This window comes from Vigna unguiculata, chromosome 4 (genome assembly GCF_004118075.2).
Source record: "Vigna unguiculata cultivar IT97K-499-35 chromosome 4, ASM411807v1, whole genome shotgun sequence".
Classification (NCBI taxonomy): Eukaryota; Viridiplantae; Streptophyta; class Magnoliopsida; order Fabales; family Fabaceae; genus Vigna; species Vigna unguiculata.
Window position 1 is genome coordinate 7,846,709 of NC_040282.1, and position 22,026 is coordinate 7,868,734.

The following is a 22,026-nucleotide window of genomic DNA, read 5'->3' on the forward strand; positions in this document are numbered from 1 at the left end:
TCATCGACCACAAAATAAAGGACCATAGCCTTTGATGAAGTTCTAAGTTAAACCCTCATCTGTCTTTATTTTCTGTGTCTCTTCTATCTCGTCTTTGGCTACATGGGTCACTTTATGGTGACATATAGCATTGATGGATACCACACAGGGCAAGCATTCAGAAGCTGCCACGTGTTAGAATGTACTTCAACTTTACACGTGGCCTTCTTTCATTGGATACACGCAACTTCTTAAAATTAAGTTGCTTTAGCTCATTGTACCAGGTTATTAGAAGTATCAACATCTTAAGAGAAAGAAAGTGAGACATGCCCCAATGCATAGGTTGCTATGTTAATTATCAACATGGGACTGAACAACTAATGTGCTTGTTGTATCAAAATTAGCTAAATCTTTTATTTTCTTTTTCATAAGGTAAAGCTAACTTGTTTTGGTTAAGGTGTATTTGTTTACTCTTCATAAGACCTTTTAAAATAGAAAAATTAAAAAAAGTCAAAATTATTTATAAGTTAAAATACATATATAGAATTAATCCTTTTTTTTTATAATTTTTAAAATTCATATGCAAATTAATTTTATTTTATGGATATTGTTTTATATTTTTCTCTTTTGAAAATGTTACGAAAAGAGCTTAAACATTTTCTTTGAATAGAGGTGATATATATAAAACAATTATATAACAACTAATACCGAAATATTCTCTTTATAAACTAATTAAGTTAAATATTTTCTTTAAAGATAAGTGATGAATAATTCATTATCAACTTATAAATAATTACTTGTATATTATATATAACTTTTATTTATATATCACTAAAAGCATATGTGTTATCGAGTGTTCAATTTTTTTTATTGTAGTAAAAAATATATTATTAAAATAAAAAATTATTATTAAATTAATTTTTATAATTTTTTTTATAAAAACAAATAATTTGTATAATTTTATTATAAATAATTTATTTATTGTATAAGTAATTTTTTCTTTGAATAATAGTTTAAATTAAAAAAAAATCTGAAAGAGTAAAAAGAAAACAAATACGCAGAATCTCCTTAGTACAGATAATATGTAATAACACTTAATATACTTTTAGTCCATATAAACTAATAGTATCCATTTTGGTCCTTATAATTTGTTTTCATTCCTGTAAAATTAGAAATAATTGTTCGTACAATATGTGTGAATTTGGATTTCAGTTCCTATAACATTTTTATCTTTATTTCTTAAAAGATTTCAAATTATTATATTAATCTTTAATATGCTGGATAGATGAAAAACATTTATTTTAGAAATTACTTATTTTCATGTTAGAAAACTAACCATTTTACAGTAAAATCCAATCTACTTTATGTGCTTCTACCATTCAAGATTTTTTTTACCGGATATATGTGCTTTTACTATTAAATTAATTACAAATTTATATCATAGTAAAGTCTTTGACAAAATAGTCATAATTAGAAAATAGGAACTTGAAATATATCTTTTGATAAAAAGAAAACTTAGATATGAGATGTAATAAAAATGAAAATTTCTGGAAATGAGAAGAGGAATATGTTGGCCAATGGTCGAAGGACACTAGTGCAGAAAGAGTATTTGGTAGTAGTTATTTTTGTTATTCTGTCTCGGTTCCAAAATCAAGACATATAAGATCGATCGAGGCAAAAAAGGGTTAACTTTTGGTTTCGGGTGTCACCCGAGGAAGAAAACGCCCTTTCTACCTCGATTCTCTTGAGAACTAAAGTCATACACTACCTATTTCTGTATCGGTTCAGCGAAGAATCGAAGTCATTGTACAAAAAATAAAATAAAATTTTAAAAATTCAAATGAGTTTTGACTTCAGTTAGGGTATGACCGAAGCCATATAGTCCACTCTTTGGCATTGAGTCAATCCTTAATCGAGACCATATAGGACTTTCTGCTTCGGGTTGAAGTATGAACCAAGGCCATATATGTTGTTTTTTTTAAATATTTTTTTTTTAAAACCTACATATTTTCAGCAAAACCAGTCAGAAGAGAAAATAGAGAATACATTTTATGAATCTCAAATGCATCCACAATTCAAAATATATCTAAAAGTCTTATTTAACAACAAATATCCTAATCAATACTATTATACATTTGAATTATATATTTGGCACATGCAATACTACCAAACTTTATGGACTTCGTGGGAATTGGTGTAGTACTCTTGAATGTATGCAAAATAAGACATTAACTTAAGTTAGTATATAGAAAGACAATATTGCAAAGTATTCGTTTTAATTCAAATATATATTATCGTTTCCCAATTAGTTGTAATATGAGCATGCACAATGGTTGTCATCCATTGCATTACATAGTAACCACACTTATAAGAGTTGGTTTGTCTATTGCACTACATTATATCAACAACATTACAATTAATTAAGGAAGAAAATCAAATCAAACAACTATAATAAATATATGGATAAATATACCAAACCTTGAGGGAACACTATGCAAGACATTTTGCCTTAACCATTGATCTCCCTAGCAACATGTTATGTCCAACAATTGAACTATAATAAATGGAATATGTTAGGATACTTTTATATAACAAAGAATATTCATAAGATTGACATTGAGGTTCTTACCAATCTATCACTGGTCTAAGATGGTTGGGGGGAGGGCAGTAAAGAGCAAAACCACACAGCAAGGTTCTCCCTCAGGAAAACCACAAGTAACTACCAATGACGTCTGAGAAGAAATAAAATCATTGTTATGTATTAAAATGACAGATTATATTCATAAGTTAACAAAAATGACTTACCTAGCAAAATAAGGGACAAAATAATTTTCTTTTCCGCATTGAAAGCAGTTGGTCACATATGCTTGGGTGTCATCAAACTTATTGCCTTCATGAGTGAGTTGGGGATTTACAAACCCATATAGATCATTCAGCCCCATAGTTTCAATGACACCAGACATATGCCTAAACATAAAATTGATTTGATCTAAGTAAATAGATAAATAAATCAAATAATTATATATAATGATTGAAAGACTTACATTATCCATAATGGTAATATTCAATTCCTCTTGTCTACGTGTAAGCTCCAAGACAACTTGGGAATGCACGTAAAGTGGATCTCAAGGTGTCTCTGAAAAATGTTAGAATCCCAAGGAACCTGCATCGGCTTATCATTTATAATTTCAGCAAGTTAGAATAATGCACCAAGAGGATCGTCCAAAGAGAGAAGAATCTTCTTTGGTCGAGGATTTTCCTATATCGATGCAGTTTCAGTTAAAATGGAATATAATTTAAGGTTGAATATAATAAACATGTAAACTTGTAAATACTCAAATATTTTACATTTAGGTGGAGTGATTTGATGTATAAATTCTAAAAAAATATGTTAACATGTACATATAAGTTGAAATTAAATTTAATTACTAATTTAATCTCAAATTGGAAAGGACATAATTGGATTGTTTTTAAAAAAAAAAAGATGACTAAATTGAATAAAAAGTAATAAGGGGACCAAATTAAACATTTAAAAAAATTAGAGGACTAATTAAACCTAAAAATAATAAGAGCACCAAAATGAATCAAAGCAACAAATTTAAGGACTAAATTAATAATTAAGTCTATTCTTAACAACTACACACCACATACATCACTACTAGATTTTTTTTCATATTTTATGAGATTTTTCTTACAAATTTATTAAAAATATAAAATTTGCAAGATTTTTTTTGTTATTTTTTTAAGAGATTTAATTGAAAGGTAATTCTTTTGTGGATGATTATTTCCTACAAAATTATAAAATTCGAATTACTTATATAATTTCTATGAAAAGTATTTTATATAAAAATATTTTTGCAAAAATCGTTGATAATAATTTTTTACAAATTATTTTTCATAACAAAATTTGTAATTATTTTATACGAAATTTTTTAAAATAAAATTGATAAAAAATATATGTTTTTTTGTAATATAAATATGTTTTTTTAAATATGTTTTTGAATTAGAGTCCAAAAGTTACAATATAATATACAATACTCTTAGAGTCGTAAATATAATACTTTTAGAGTGGTAAAACTAATATGAATCTTTCTTTTTAATAAAATGTAATTAAAACATGATAGAAAGCTTTATATTAATTATACTTAGAATGTTAGATGTGATATTATAAGAAGTTCTTTTAGTATTTCTACAATTATCTAGACTATAGTGAACTACCGAAATACCATTGTAATAAACATGAACTCGATTTTAAATAAGAAATTTGTTTTTAATTGTATTTTTTTTACCACTCCGGTCCTTATTTTCTTTAGTTTTTAAGATGGTCTTCGTTTTTGATGTATTAAAAATGGACAAATTTTTTTAGATGTTTTGAATTTTGAGGAATTAAAAGTTCACAAGTTTTTTGATAGATGAAAACTAAACTTTGACTATTTTAGAGAGACGATATTTTTCTTCTTTTATGTTTTATCCTTGGAAACTGTTTTTGTTTCATCTTGTAACAATATGGAAATATAAGATCCCTGCCCATATATTTTTGGAAATACGTTAAAATAACTTGAAACGAAATACTTCCAATAGTTTATTTGTATACTTTCTTAATGTTAGTTTCTGCATATTCTTAGTCAGATTAAAACGTGTTTAAACTATAATTTTTAAAATAATAATTAATAGTTTATTTAGTGATAAAAAAGTATACTCATTGATTTCTAAAGGACTGGAAACATAAAAAAGATTATATCAATAAAATATGGAGACTATTTAAACTCAAAATATTATAAATTTATTCGTAGTTTAGTTAAAATATTTTTTTTCATGATTAATGTGATTTGATTATTTTATCATATCAGAACATGACGTAGAAAAAGCATGAATTTTATTGGATATATATAAACAGTCCATGTAACTTTTTTTTACCACCACACATATAAATGAAATTCTAGATATATTGCTCATGAGATATGGTTAACAACTTGTATTGTTTTGACATGAATAGGTTTTTCAAAACTAAAATTAATAAAGTATTACTTAAAAATAATAAATAAATATTGAATATATTAACTTTATTAATTGATAAAATAAATATTACTAGTCGTGATTAGAATAATTTAAAATTTAAAAACATAAAAGATAAACTTCAAATGAAATTACAATTATTATAATAAATTATTGCAAATAATATAAGAAAGTTAATCCTTTGGATAAAAAATCACATACTCATGGGATTCAAATGTGTATCTCTTGAATTAATGCATGTCCATAGAAAAAGAATATTTTTTTCACCGAGTACTTCAATTGATTGGATTTTAGCCAAAAGCTAGTAGCATATATCTTCTTGTTTCTGAAAATTTTCAAGTACTCAACCACGTGAAACCAATTTGACTGTGTTTCTTGGGTGAGAGGACAATACAAAACATCTCAGCATAAATTCAGATACCTTGGACCCCATCTTCCCCATTTCATAAACTTTACACAATTAAACTCTTCTCCATACTCTCTAATGGCTGTTTATGTATGTATCTATCTTTCTATCTTACATATCTTATCTTTCTTGTTGAATATACGTAAGTAAATCAAACTTAAAAAAGCAAAATTTATGTATGAGAGAAAAGATCAGATGTAAATTTTGATAAATTATTTACAAAAATATCACTGTGTATATTTTATGTTTGATATTTTCTAGTCAGACATAAAATAGATTAACATAATAAGTCAGTTTAATTTAAGTGTATATGAATATATGTGTTTGTGAGTGTGTGTGTTTTTGTGTGTGATAGATAGATGAATGGATTACGAGAAAAATATAATATTAATAAAATATGAATTCAATCTGTATAAGAGATAAATATTATCTTTAGTCCAAATTTTTAAAATAATGACATTTTGATTTTCTTTTTGGTATGATGTTTAATTTCTTTATATTTATTTAATATGATTTAGGGAATTTTAATCATCTTTCCTTACGTGCGAGTTTTTTAACATTGGTATATGCGGTTGAAATTTGAAGGTAGAAATTGTTTTTTCTTTTCTTTTCATCTATGATTATTCTCAATTTTCTTCAAAATTTTTAAAGTACGTTTTCACTATTCATATTTAGATTGTATTATTGGGTTGATGTTTTTCCCATGAAATGTATCCTAAATGGTCATAACCTACTAATGATGTTAGAAACATGGACACAATGTAGTTGTTTGACTACATTGACAAGGCCATGATAGTTTTGAATATGGTTATTTTGTTCCACATTATGAATGAAAATGATTAGGTTTCAATTGCACAAACAGCAAAATTAGCAAGGGAGAGAAGCTTTATGCTAACATGTGCATAGGGGACCCACACTTTAGTGTTTGAATATGTATAATATTATACAAATATAATATAATATTGGAGGTAATGTGAAAGACATGAAATATTCTCCAAATAATATATATATATATATATATATATATATATATATATTATATACTCATTTTTCTTTCTATAAAGCTAACTTTCTCCTTTTCTAAACAATATTTTTAAAATATTTAACCAAAATTTCCCTAAGCAAAATTGTTTCCAATTAGGAGCACTCAAGCATTTTTTTTTTCTTTTTCGATAAATGTTTTGACATGCAAACATTACTCTGAAATGAGATATCTCAACAATGTTTATATTTCAAGTTCTATCTATATAATATGCAACACATCAATAACAGAATATAGAATAAAAAACTAAAAAATGATCATGAAGGAACTAAAAAAAAGTTGGAATTATAATTTTCTTAGGTGTCACAGGGTAATATGAAGGAACTGTAAAACTTAATTAAGGATCTTTAAGATTTATAATTCTCACACGATAAATCATAATAGAGCACTAACCTTGATCCATGAGAGATCCTGTGAATATGCGTTCTTCAATTTATAATCTTGTGTGCTCTTCAACCACCGTTTCCCAATCTATCTCTTTGCCTTTCTTTCTCTTCTCACACGTACTTGATGGGTTACAGTGAAAAGAACCTTATGGCCAGAGACAGAACCCCAATTCCTTTTTATACCAACGTCCATCAAGTTGGTTTTTATTTTATCTTTATCTTTATTTTATTTTATTATCACTTCCCATAATAATAACAAATAAGTCTCTATATTTATTAAATCACAATTGGGCCCATCATAATATTTTAAATGAGTCACTAATAGAATTAATTCGTCAATTAATTCTAACATTCTCCCACTTGACTCATACGATGTCATAACATTATGTGATTTAATACATAAACATAATGCGCAATAAAAGACCTTGCATAAATTGGTTCCATCATTATTCATAATTAAAGATACAGAAATAATAAGAGTCATGGCGGTCACACATCATTTGATCGACATGATCCCTTCCATGTACTACTATATCATCCCTTTCTCCTTAATATGACCTTAAAAACGAGAAGTCCATAATGGGTTCAAACACAATGTCATTTTACAAAGCAATAACATAACATAATTTGTTTTCTTCATCATAATTTGCATGCATAAACATAAAGAAGTAAACACAGATTTCAGAAATTTATACATTAGGGAGCTCAAAGTGTCACATCAACATTAAAAACATTAACATTCAACATTTAACATTCACTAGTAGACATAATGCCCATATTCTTTACATGACCAGCATACAATTTGGGCGGTAACCCTTTTGTTAAAGGGTCAGCAATCATAAGATCTGTGCTAATATGTTCTATTGACACTTTACGTTTCTGAACTTCTTCTTTAACGGCAAAGTATTTCAATTCCATATGTTTAGCACCTTTAGAATACTTGTCGTTTTTAGAAAAGAAGACTGCTGCGGAATTATCACAATAAATTTTCAGCGGCTTGGAAATACTGTCGACTACTCCAAGTTCTGAAATAAAGTTTCGCAACCAATTAGCCTGAACTGTGGCCTCAAAGCATGCCACAAATTCAGCTTCCATGGTGGATGCAGCAATGACAGACTGCTTCGCACTTTTCCATGAAATCGCTCCTCCGGCTAAAAAATACACATAACCAAATGTAGACTTTCTTGTATCCACGCAGCCGGCAAAGTCTGAATCTGTATAACCTATCACCTCAAGGTGATCAGATTTTCTATAAGTAAGCATGTGATTCTTTGTTCCTTGTAGGTATCTTAAAACTTTCTTTGCAGCTTTCCAATGCTCCAGACCTGGATTACTTTGGTATCTACCAAGCATACCAACTGCAAAGCTAATATCTGGCCTCGTACAGGTTTGAGCATACATCAAACTCCCAACAACAGATGCATAAGGGATATTTTCCATCTGTTTCCGTTCCAAATCATTCTTTGGACATTGCATGAGACTAAACTTGTCTCCTTTCTGTATTGGAACAGGAGATACTGAACATTTATCCATTCTGAATCTCTCTAAAACTTTATTAATATATGCATTCTGAGACAAACCTAACAATCCTTGTGATCTGTCACGAAATATTTCTATTCCTATCACATAGTATGCCTCACCCATATCTTTCATTTCAAAGTTATTAGAGAGAAACCTCTTAGTCTCACTTAATAGACCAAGATCATTCGTCGCAAGCAAGATATCATCAACATACAGAATCAGAAATATAAACTTACTCCCACTGACCTTCAGATATATACACCGATCAACGGTGTTTTCCTTAAATCCAAAGGACACAATAGTATCATTGAACTTAAGATACCATTGTCGAGAAGCTTGTTTAAGTCCATATATCGATCTCTTAAGTTTACACACCATGTGCTCCTTTCCTTCTTCAGCGAACCCCACCGGTTGGTCCATATAGACATCCTCTTCTAAATCCCCATTCAGAAAAACAGTTTTAACATCCATTTGATGCAACTCAAGATCATAATGAGCTACTAATGCCATGATAATTCTAAAAGAGTCTTTCTTAGAAACAGGCGAAAAAGTTTCCTTATAGTCAACGCCATCTTTTTGAGTAAAACCTTTGGCAACAAGACGGGCCTTGTAACGTTCAATATTGCCTTGAGAGTCACGCTTAGTCTTAAAGACCCATTTACACCCAACTCTCTTGCATCCTTCTGGCAATTCCACAAGGTCCCATACGTCATTATGTGCCATTGATTTAAGCTCATCTTTCATGGCATCTAACCACTTATCAGAATTATCACCATTAATGGCTTCTGAAAAAGAAATTGGATCATTATCAATACTTAAGTCATTTTCTGACTCTTGTAGATAAACCACATAATCATTCGAAATAGCAGACTTTCTATCTCTGTGAGATCTTCTTAATACTATTTCTTGTGGTTGTTCTACTATTGGTTCATTGTTAACCTCGGGATCATTAATTTGTTGTTCTTCTTGATTGTTGTGAGTTTCTACAACATGTGGAACAACAACTCTTGATAAAGAAGTACTAGTTATAGGAACTTGTACTCTAACTTCTTTAATCTCCACATTTCGTGAAGCTTCACTCCCACTGGTTTCGCCATTTTCAATGAACCGAGCATTTCCAGTTTCAACGATTCTAGTACTATGGGTAGGACAGTAAAACATGTACCCCTTTGATTTTTCTGGATAACCAATGAAAAATCCACTGATTGTTCTTTCATCCAGTTTCTTTTCTTGCGGATTGTATATTCTTACTTCTGCCTGACAACCCCAAACATGCAGGTGTCTCAAACTGGGTTTCCTATTCGTCCATAACTCAAAAGGAGTCTTTTGAACAGCTTTACTAGGAACCCTGTTCAACAAATACATGGCAGTCTTTAAAGCATACATCCACAATGATACGGGTAAACATGAATTACTTAACATACTCCTAACCATATCCATTAAGGTTCGATTACGCCTTTCTGATACACCATTTTGTTGTGGTGTGCCTGGCATTGTGTATTGAGCACAAATACCACGTTTCTCAAGGAACTTAGCAAACGGACCAGGGTGTTGTCCACTTTCATCATATCTTCCATAATACTCACCACCTCTATCAGACCTTACGATTTTCACCTTTCTGTCTAATTGCCTTTCCACTTCATTTATATAAACTTCCAAGGCATTTACTGACTGAGATTTCTCATGCAGTAAATAGACATGTCCATAACGCGAAAAATCATCAATAAAGGTGATGAAGTACTTCTCTTTATTGAAAGAATTTACATCAAACGGACCACATATATCGGTGTGTATGATTTCAAGAAGCTGAGTGCTTCTCGTGGCTCCTTTCTTTGTGTGTTTAGTTTGTTTGCCTTTAATACAATCCACACACACATTCAGATCAGTAAAATCTAAATCCGGAAGGATTTCATTCTTTACTAATCTTTGCATTCTTTCTTTGGAAATATGTCCCAAACGTTTATGCCACAAGTAAGCAGATTGTTCATCCACTAAACTACGTTTAGTGCCAACATTGTGATGCAAAGTCATAAGAGTTTCAGCATATAAATTATCCAAATTCAATTTATATAAACCATCATAAAGTGTACCAGATCCAATCATAAAAGTAGGCTTAAACAAACTGAAACAACCATTCCCAAACTTAAAAGAATATCCAGCAATATCAAGCTTAGACAAAGAAATTAAATTCCTAGTGATACTAGGTACATAAAAAGTATCCATAAGGTCTAAGTGATATCCAGTGTCGAGGATTAGACGATAAGTCCCGACCGCTTCCACTGGAACTTTCTCTTTATTGCCCATGAAGACAAACTTCTCATTTGGGTTTATGGTTCGGGTTGTAAGAAATCCCTGCATCACATTAGAAACATGAGTCGTACATCCAGAATCAATCCACCACGTATTATGGGGAACTTCAGTTAAGTTTGATTCAAAACATACATAAGCATTATGCTCACCTTTCTTTTCGAACCAAGCCTTACGCTTTATGCAGTCCTTCTGGAAATGTCCAGACTTCCCGCAGAAATGACATTTGTCATTTTTCTTCTGGATTTTGGTTGAGGACTCGTCAATCTTCAGTGGTCCTTTACCCTTTCCATGTTTCTTAGCAACTTTCTTTCCAACAGCTCCTTGATTCTTCACATATTGAATAGAGTGGCTTCCTAAGTTCTTCAGTCGGGTCTCCTCTTGAACTAGCATACTGTGCAATTCATGCACATTCCACTTGTCTTTCATGGTGTTATAGTTCATCTGGAACGGACCATACTCAGACGGTAATGAGTTCAGAATGAACTGCACGAGAAAACCTTCATCCACTGCCATTCCTAAAGACTTAAGTCTTGCTGCGATATTTGTCATCTCGATCACATGCTCATGCATAGTACGCGAACCGTCAAACTTCATAGTGGTCAACGTACTCATCAGTGTCCCAACGAGAGACTTATCAGCAGTTTGGGAGCGCTCTTCCACAAATTTCATAAATTCTTTTGCGTCATCAGTTTTGGGAAGAGCTGACTTTATATTACTTGCTATGCTCATTCTCATAAACATTAAGCTAAGTCTATTTGATCTTACCCAGGCTTTGTAATGGGCTTTCTCTTCATTGCTACTAGCATCCGTGATAGCAGCCGGCTTTTCAACTAGAAGAGCTAGATCAAGATCCAACACACCTAAGTGAAATTGGACTTGCTCACTCCAGTCAGGGAAATTCAACCCATTAAAGACTGGAACAGACGAAGCAAGCGCGTGTAAAGATACCGGAACAGAGACTGCAATTAACACATGCCTAACATTAATGCTTTGAGTCATAAAACTAAACGTAAAAACAGATTCAGATATAAACAATCATTCTATGCATACTAATGTTCTCCTTTGGGAGATCCACTAATACACAAACATAAACATAATGATGCTAATCACATTATAACATTATTGATAATTAAAATATGCATCAACTAGAATCACCTACTACCTTTGGGTATATAAATAAAACTAGTGACGCATACAAAATTATCTACAATCATGTTCATTAATTATGAGAACAATTAATCAACCTTTGGGCGATCCTTAAATGTCTTATAATTAATGAATTTTAATTAACCCATAAATTTAATTATTCATAATTTAGCATCCATACTATGGGTAATTAAAATAAAAAACATTAATAATTTGAAATCATATAAACTTTAAAATTTTGGCCACTTTGGTGACTAACAAAATTTATCATACTTAATTTCAAATAAATAAATAAACATTTAATTGCTATAGACTTTATATAACATCCTCATTAATTTTAATTTAACAATAACAAACATAAATATTATTGCAAATTAAAATAAAATTATTAATTATTTATATCAATAAAATAATTAATATTTATTTTATTGGTAACATAAACCAATAAAAATATTGCTCTCAAATTCAATTAACTTAATAGGATTTCAAAACTCAAAACGTAAAAGTGAAAATATCTTTTAAATTCACAACCGCACACCTCATGAAAGCTTGCAATCAGCGGTTTACAATCCACGTAAAAAAAAAAAAACCAACTCGTACACGTTCACACAGCATTTCAATCAATGAAAGATAACACTTTCAGTAACAGCCACTTTCATACGTAACAGGGTTTTTTTTTTTTTTCTTTTATTCAATGCCAAAAAAAAGATAAAAACCATTACAGTAAAGCACACACAGTAAAGCATGCATACTTGATAAATGGCAGCAGTGGATACAATATTTTAATAGCAATATCATCATTCATAAAATTAAATTAGGAGAAAACATCATATAATAGGAGAATCATAAATCCTACAATCAAGCTCTGATACCACCGTTTCCCAATCTATCTCTTTGCCTTTCTTTCTCTTCTCACACGTACTTGATGGGTTACAGTGAAAAGAACCTTATGGCCAGAGACAGAACCCCAATTCCTTTTTATACCAACGTCCATCAAGTTGGTTTTTATTTTATCTTTATCTTTATTTTATTTTATTATCACTTCCCATAATAATAACCAATAAGTCTCTATATTTATTAAATCACAATTGGGCCCATCATAATATTTCAAATGAGTCACTAATAGAATTAATTCGTCAATTAATTCTAACAGGAACTACGCTGAAATGTTCCTCAACACAACTAAAAACATCGTAGATGTATATAAACTTTGTGTTTTAAAAGGTGGTTAAAATGAGGCAAATTATATGGGGCTTTTATGACACAAAGTAGCTATGTATTCATATGTGGACAAGGTGAAAGACAGTGTTATGAAACAACGATGTATTAAGGAAAATGTTTAAGTGAGGGAACATGTTGTCCCATTCTATTGTTACTTTGTGAGAGCTTTTTAAGATGTTGGAAAGATTCCAAAGAATGATCCACTCCACTCATGATCCCTTTATACCTGTGCAAGCTGTGCACTTCCCACATTATAATTCAGTTTGGTCCAAAGAGAGACATGCATGGCCTCACCTACCTCTACAACAAATCATTTTCTCCTCCTTTTGCCCAAATTCACCTTTTTTTTTTCTCCCTTCTTTCAAGTTTCATATACCCTTTCCCACATATATAACTTAAATTTCATCAATCATAAAAATCAGAAAAAGAATATCTGACAAATAATAAATACCTGCTTTCCCTTTTATAAAATCATTCTTTTCTAAACACTTACGAATCTGAATATTATTTTATATAATTTTTCTCTTTGACTAGACTATTAAAACACATGTTTTTTTACATCATCCATTTGATAAAGTTTTTCATTCAAATAAAATAGTAAAGGATGATAATAAAATATAAATTATCTTTAATTTAATAACTGAGTACAAATTTCATTATAATCTATTTCGTTGTCGCCCTCCTTCAAGTGATTACTAACCTAATTTTGTTTCTTTCAATTTTATTTTAGTGATTACTAATAAATTTATTTTTGAAATGGACTAACAAATTATTAAAAGTCATTATTTTGAAATATATCGGAGATATTACATCAGCTAGAGATAAGTACAAATGTCAAAATGAGTTTCAACTTGTGAGTCAATTTGATTCACAGGGTTTGAGTTGAGTTGGGTAGGAAAAAAAGTAGCCTTTTATGGATCAAGTTAGATCTTGCATACTTAATCTATAGGCTAAACAATTCGAAATTTAAAGGTGGATTAACCCGCAATACAATAACAAAGCTTAACACTTTAATTTTTGATTACTATTTTTATAATAATGTTTAATAAAATAAGTGAACACTTTGATTACGAGTCAAGTCAATTCACTCTAATTGTACTGCTACACATATATAAATTAAATTGAAAGAACAAACCATCCTTAACTGAGTAAATCAACTAACCCACAAACTCATAGGTGGATTGAACCAGGTTACAAATTTTTGCTGAGATAGGTTGAACTGACTCATTTTTAGCTCAACCCATGATAAGTCAATTTGTGTGAGTCAGGGTGGCTTACTTTGACACCTCTAAAGATAACGCAAATTTATATTATATAAGTGGGTGTAAACCTCATAAGTTAATTTTGCAGGATTAGATTAAGCTTAAAATCCACTTCTTAAAATGGCATCAAAGTCAAGTATTATATATAAGTGAGTGCAAACCTTACTTAGTATGTGTTTGGTTGAGACAACAAAAACATTTCACGGACTGATGTAAGCTGAAAGTGTGAGAGTCAAAACATGAAATTGCTAAAAACGAATAAAAAGTTTAACTTTCATTTTTCAGCTCATCCATGCAAAGAAAAGGAGAGAAGACTGGTTTTTCTCATTTTTATAATAATTTATATATAAAAACTAATTCAGAATTAATTAATTAAATATAATAAATTAATTAAAACTGAATAAAATAAAATATGTATTCTTTATTCTAATATAATAAATACTTAAAATATAACAATAAAAAATATTTTAAAAAATATTTAATTAATTAATTTTATTAATCCATCAAATATTCACAAATTTTAATAAACTTTTCTTTCCTTTCTTATTATCTTTCTAATCAAACAACCTCACTTCCATATTTTTTTCTACTCAAATTCACTCATTTTCACTCGATCAAATATCATCTAATCCAAACACAATCTTAAAAATAGATTTTATAAGATTGAGTTAAGTTTATTTCTTAAGAATATATGTAACATCCCATTTTAATAGATAAATCTATTCAAATAAAACATCGTACATCTTATAATATTCAAGATTACGGGACTTAAAGTATAAAGGATAATACAGTCACCCCAATATATCATAAGAAAAACGAGGCACTACACGATGCAAGGAACCAAAATACAAGTGTACTAATAGACGACCAAAAGCTTGCTAATGAACAAGAGATTACAATGTAATAATAACTCTTCAACGTGGGCTCGACAACGACCCAACACTAAACCTCGTTCCACTCAGCTGCAGCATCCTCATCGCCACTATGATCACCAGGATTTTCCACATCTGCTCACATCAATAAATTGATGATCATCGCAAAAGGAGAAAACCACACACGAGACACACAAGCAAACAGAAATGGTAAGCTAGAGTAAAAAGGTTTTGAACATACAATTGAGCATGCAATTTAAAGGTCAAGAATACAGAAACCAACCAAGCAGACTCTAAGACTTAAATATTCGAATACATATAATGAGGCACCACCACGAAACCTTATCAAGAGGGTCATGGAATTACGTCCTAAACCATGAGGCACCACCATGAGCTCCCACCAAAAGCGTCATGGAATTACGTCCTAAACCATGAGGCACCACCATGAGCTCCCACCAAACGGGTCATGGAATTACGTCCTAAACCATGAGACACCACTGTGAGCTCCCACCAAAAGGGTCATGGAATTACGTCCTAAACGTGAGGCATCACCATGAGCTCCCACCAAAAGGGTCATGGAATTACGTCCTAAACAATGAGGCACCACCATGAGCTCCCACCAAAAGGGTCATGGAATTACGTCCTGACCATGAGGCACCACCACGAAACCTTCGTGGAATTACGTCCTGACCATGAGGCACCACCATGAAACTTTCATGGAATTACGTCCTGACCATGAGGTACCACCGCAAAACCTTTGTGGAATTACGTCTTGACCACACCATAATCATGCATCACCCACCCAACATAGAATTATCATGCATACCAATCTCATGCCAATATACATAACTAACCATCCAATCATGTTCCATATGAAAGATCATACTAAACTCATCAAATCCAGCCCATAAACCATCTAATACATGCATAAACACCCTAGTCATGCTTCAACACAATAATTCAATCAAACATGTGACCATCAACCAAGAACAGAGGAGAAAACAACACTTGATCATGTCCTCGCCCAGTTCTCGCTCGGGTTGGAAGCCCTCGCTCAAGCGAGAGAAGTCTCTCGCTCAGGCAAGCTCCTTCCGCCAAGGCGAGAGCTCGAGCAGTGGAACAATGCGGTTCTCGCGTGTTCTCACTTAGGCAAGACCTTTTCGCCTGAGCGAGAGGTCTTCTTGCTCTAAACATGAGCTCGCCGCCTGAGTGACAATGCGGACTAAAACATGGGATGGTTCCAGGTACTCTCGCCCAGGCAAGACCAGCTTGCTTGGGCGAGAATATTGGGTTCCTCCACAGTTCGCACAGATAGGCCAAGGTAGCACCAAGAAAACAGTACAAAGGCACAACCAGTTCAATCTCATGCAAGTATAAACATCAATCCAACATTTTGAATCAGGAAACATTAGCCAAATATCAACATATTACAAAATGCAAAAACCCTAGCTTCCCTTACCTGGAGTGGGGCTAAACGTAAGCACATCGGTTCTAGGGGAAGAAGGGAGCACTGTAACTCCAACCAGTGCAATGAACTGGGAAAACAAATGCACATAGGCTAGCATAAGGTTTCAACGTCAACCCAAAGTAGAACCTAAACATTGGAATGGAACGAAAGGGGTAAATTTCAAGTTCAACTTACCCGGAGAAGACGTTCGAGTGAAACAGTGGGTGCTCTGATTGTGCCCTAGCAGAGCTCTTTGCTCCAGTAATGGAAGGGGAAAGAGTTCTTGTTTTCTGAGAATGGAACAGAGTATAGGGGATTAGGGCTGGAAAAGGGTTTTGGGCACCCTATGGAATGACCCTTAGGTCCAATAGTTAAAACCAAACCCTTAAACATAAGAGCAGAAAAAATGGATCTTACAATATAGGTATTCACTTTTTCTTAACTAATATTTCTTAATTTAAATGTCAAATTATTTAAACCAAGTACCTTAAGCACCGTGTACCATTGTGGCTATATAATTATGTGCCATAGAGTCAACTCACATATCTTCATTATATTGTGACCAATCAGTTCTACTCCTCCAAGGCATTTAGGTGCTTTTTTTGTATCTACTAAACAAACCAGAAAACGTTGGTCGTAAGCAAGAGAATTTATATTATAATATGCAACCCACAAATTTATGATACATTTCATATCATAATTAAAATTCCAATCATGCCACTAGAGAAATATTATAGGGTTTAAGTTTTGTTTTGTGGGTACATGTGTAGGTAGCTATTTATAGTCTTGGGCATAAACATGATTAACCTACTTCTCCCTATTATTGTTGTTGAAAAGTACTTTTTTTTATGACATTAGATCTATTTTCGTAGTTACTATGAAATCACAAACACCATCACTTGTCATGTCCATTATCAAAGGCTAAACACAAGTTGATAAAGCTTGGGCTAAACCTAAAACTTAATTAACCATATAGTAAAATCATTAGCAAATTGAACTATATATGTAATTTATTTGAAAATAGCATATGGTATAACTTCCAATTTTAACATTTAAAATAATATTTTTACAAATAAGTGATAATAAACTCGTTTTCTTTTTTCAATAGAGTCTCATATTTTGAGTTTTATGAACAGAAAAACAGGAATAAGGAAAGCAATCAACCAATTATTTCAATAAAAATTAGTTTTTGGTATAAAAAATATATTCTTTAATAAATTTTTTTCTAATAAAAAATGTACTGTAATATTTTATTAAAACGATGTAATATAGTGTAAACAATAAGTTAATTTAGATGTTAAAATGATATAAATATTACATAAAATAAAATAAAAAAAACTGTGACCAAAGATCATTATCTGAGTTCAATTTATGATATGGACATTCTTTTTCCCGTATTTTGGCCCCCATCTCCTTTTTCAATTAATGTGAAATGAAGTACAGGTATATGCTATAGCTATTAATCATCACCAGATTATGAAAATTTTGTCATATTATATAACTTGTCCTTTGTTTCTTTGCCTCTTTTCTGCAGTTCTGCAAGCTCATTAATTGTCTGAATTCAGAAAGCTGGGAAAATTCATTAACATGTATAAAACTTTAATTTTGAAGAAAAATATTCTTGATATAAAAGTAAATAATAATGTTGATAAATGTCAAGAATTTGAAAATTAAAATAACAAAGATAATAAGGACTTCATTGGTCAACAAAGATAATTTTCAATATATGTTAAGACCGAGGTATTACAATTTCATATAGTTTCTCTCTCAACAAATAAATAGTTATTCTATTACAACTCATACCTTAGTGTAACTATAATGATTCTATTTATAAAGCAATACTATTATAATTAACAAACATGAAATAGGCATGGACTAATAACAGAGACATGTGAACCGTGTTATTTAAATTACACAGTTAAAAGAAAACAAAAATGAAAGTTTATTTACATGGAGGTGAGAGAGAAATTTATGGTGGTGCTGGAAGAAGGTTCCTACAGCCCACTTAGATGGAGTTTTAGATTAATTGATAGAATAAGCTCAAATTTCCACTCCATGCTAATCCCTGTTAAATCAATTATGTATTTAAGTCTCATTTAATTAAATTAATTAAGACGGATATTAACACTTCTTTAAGAGGTTCGCAGTTTCATGTTTTTCAAATAAATAATTGTTTAATTTCATTAATCAAAACAAAGTTTATTCAACAAAATTAATTTTGGTAGACCAACAAAGATGCAACAGTGGTGAAGTGTTCACCATGTGAAGACAAAGGTTGGGATTTGGAAAATAGATTTTATATGTTTTTTTTTTATCTTGTTAGTTTCAATAATAACTTATTTTTATGATTTTGAGAGCACATTTTTTTTTTTTTTTATGATTGAGATAGTATTTATGTACTCATTGATATTGAATAAATCTAACTACATTTAGTTACAAAAGGTTAAATACAAAAAGTTAAAGGAATGTATTTGACAAATTTACATGCTCAAAATTAGGATAATAATTGTATTTATTAGGTGGGTTTAATTTCTTTTTAGACTAGTCTAATATATAATCTCAGAAGTTGTAAGATGGTAAGAAGAAAAAATAGAACACATTACAAATATTTTTATGAGGTGTATGTTATGTAGTATGGGTAATATGATTAATTGAGCGTGTTATAACAATCATATTCTTTTAGTAATGAAATTGATTGTTTTTCTTAATTGTAATTTTTCATCAATCGTATCAAACTACCACGTCAGTTTGACTTTATTATTATGTTATTATAACTAACTAACGAAAATACAGACCATACAATAAGTGTTCGTATTTTCTAATTTTTATAAAAATTTAAGTTAAAGTCAGTAATAATTATTTTTAAAATATATAATTAATTTTTAAAATAGTTATTAAATAAAATAGTAGTTAAAATTAAAAGAAGTTTTTAAAATAATAGTTAAAGATAAACTATAAATAATAAATAAAATTTGAAAAATAAACATGTAAAAAAAAGTTTTTAAAATAACCGTTAAAGACAAAATAATGTTTTAGAATAACGGTTAAAACAAATTATTTATAAAATAATTATTTTTTAAAATAATAATTAAAGATAAATCTGAAAAAAATGAGATGTGTACATAAAAGAAAAAATCTCTTTATATATTGTTATAAATTAAATTCATTACCAACAATTATACACTTTAAAAACCAATTTATTATAAATACTACTATGATCTTATACATTATAAAGGTATAAATTTCGATCCTACTAAGGATACATATCGGAAGAATATCAAACCAACAATCCAACCATCGGTTCATCACTTCAATTTTAGCAAGGAGTCAAGGAGTCATTCTTTTTCAAAGAGAAAATGGATGAAATGTTAGCAGTTCCTTATTTCTCAACAGTTTGAAGCTTGTACACAATTATGTGCACAACATTAAAAATAATTTGGAATAACAACGAGTTGGATCGAGTACGGATAAAGTCTATATGCTATCTAATTCGCAAAAAAACATTTACTTGCTACTTGCTTATTGATTTGTCGAGTATTCGTGGATACCTGCATACTGCGAATATTTAAAAAAAAAGTTATAAATTTTGTAAATAGTTATAAAAAATATAAAATATTATATAAATTAAATTTAACCTAATAAAATATAAATTAAATTTAACTTAATAAAATATAAATTAAATTTTAATTTTAATTTTTTACATGTAACAGATACTCACGGGTACAGTTAGTATGATACCTGCACCAGACCTGTTTATAAACGGGTATTAAAATACTTAATAAACGGGTATTATCTGTCACAAATTTTATCTACAAATGTTCACATGCACGAGTATTTTTATCATATTTAGAAATAACTCATGTAGTTAGAGTATACCTATCAAATCCTGGAAAGTAATTACGTGGATTCTTATGCATCTTAAGGATATATCTAAGATGTAGGGATGTCAAAATGAGCTAGGCTCGACGGGCCAACCCGCCAGCCCGACCAAAAAAACATGGATCGAGATAGAAAATTCAACCCGCCAACCCGAGACAACCTAGCCCGCCAAGCCTGCCAACATGACGGGCCAATCCGCGGGCCAAAACGGGTCAGCCCGCAGCCGTATGAATTAACTGTAAAAAAGAACACATGCAGTGCAGGTGTTGTGTGTTCCAATTTAGTGCTCTGCCATTCCCACTACCAGCCATATCATCAAGTCTTTCTCTCTCGCAAAATTTGGGAAACCCACAGACAGACCCCATCCCTTTTTTTTTCCACTCACAGCCACAATCACGACTCACGAGAAGAGAACGGAAGGCAATGTAGCAGCAGCTACGTCGCATTTCTCCTCCACCGTGACATCCACAACGTCGCTGGTCACGAACACGAAGGCAGTGCAGCAACGAGAGAACACAGTGCACAGAGAACACAAAGCCACCATCGGAGTGCGAGTCAAGGATGATTCTGACCACCACCACCGTATAGACAGGTTCGTTCATAATTTGCGTTTTGGTTCCTTTTTTATTTGTAACCTAAATTTCTAATTTTCGTAACCCTAAAATTCGTTTCTCGTAATTGGAGGTGAAGGTCTATCTATGGTTCTTGTTGCTGCGATTTCCCCTTCTTTGGACCCACTTGTATAATTGGATTTGTGTTCCTTGTTATAATTTTTAATTATACTTTGAGCTAACATCATATCATATTTTTGCAGTTATGTTGTTGATGTTGCTGATGTAGATAATCTTAGGATATCAACAAGTGACCTTTGCAAAACAAACCATCATTTATCTGTGTTTTCCATATTTTGAATTTGTTTGGATTTTGATAATGCTCCTATTTTTAGCTTACATTAAATCACAGTTCATGGACTATTATACTAATGTGGATCGTGACTACTAGTGGTAGTGGTAGATTTATGTTTAATGCTTAGTTGAAAATGAACTTGTTTTATTTCTTTGCCTTTGTCAATAGTGACAGGCAAATTTGTTTGGCTTCGTGAATAGCCATGTTTCATGATAATACCCTGAATTGAACATGTTTGATGTAGCTGAGTTGTTTGTGTTGTGATAATTTCCTTTATAACATGTTATTGCTGTATTCTTGAAGGAGAATTTTATTTGGCTATATAACATTGGGATATTGTTCACTGAACTAATTCTGGAATAAAAATACTTTAAATATGATTTTGGGAATCCAATGACACATTTGGGAAAAAGCTTGCGGGCCAGCCCGCCAACCCACGGTTCGGGTTCAGCAACACAACTCGTTTTCCCCTAACAGATCAGCCCGGCCTGACCCGTTTAAAACGGGCTAAAATCAGGTCGTGTCCAAACTGGTCGGTTTGGCCCGTTTTCACACCCCTACTAAGATGTATTTGTCATGGAAAAGTTGACCCAATTTTATGAGATTATATAGATACTGACATTGTTAAAGATC

At 31.0% G+C, this 22,026-nt stretch overlaps 1 long non-coding RNA gene across 1 annotated transcript; it reads left to right on the plus strand.

Moving 5' to 3' along the window:
* Positions 1 to 20,758: 20,758 nt before the first annotated feature.
* On the plus strand, positions 20,759 to 21,674 carry LOC114182610. The gene is made up of 2 exons (XR_003604129.1): positions 20,759 to 21,079; positions 21,302 to 21,674. It is a non-coding gene; the product is annotated as an uncharacterized LOC114182610 (long non-coding RNA).
* The last annotated feature ends 352 nt before the right edge of the window (positions 21,675 to 22,026 follow it).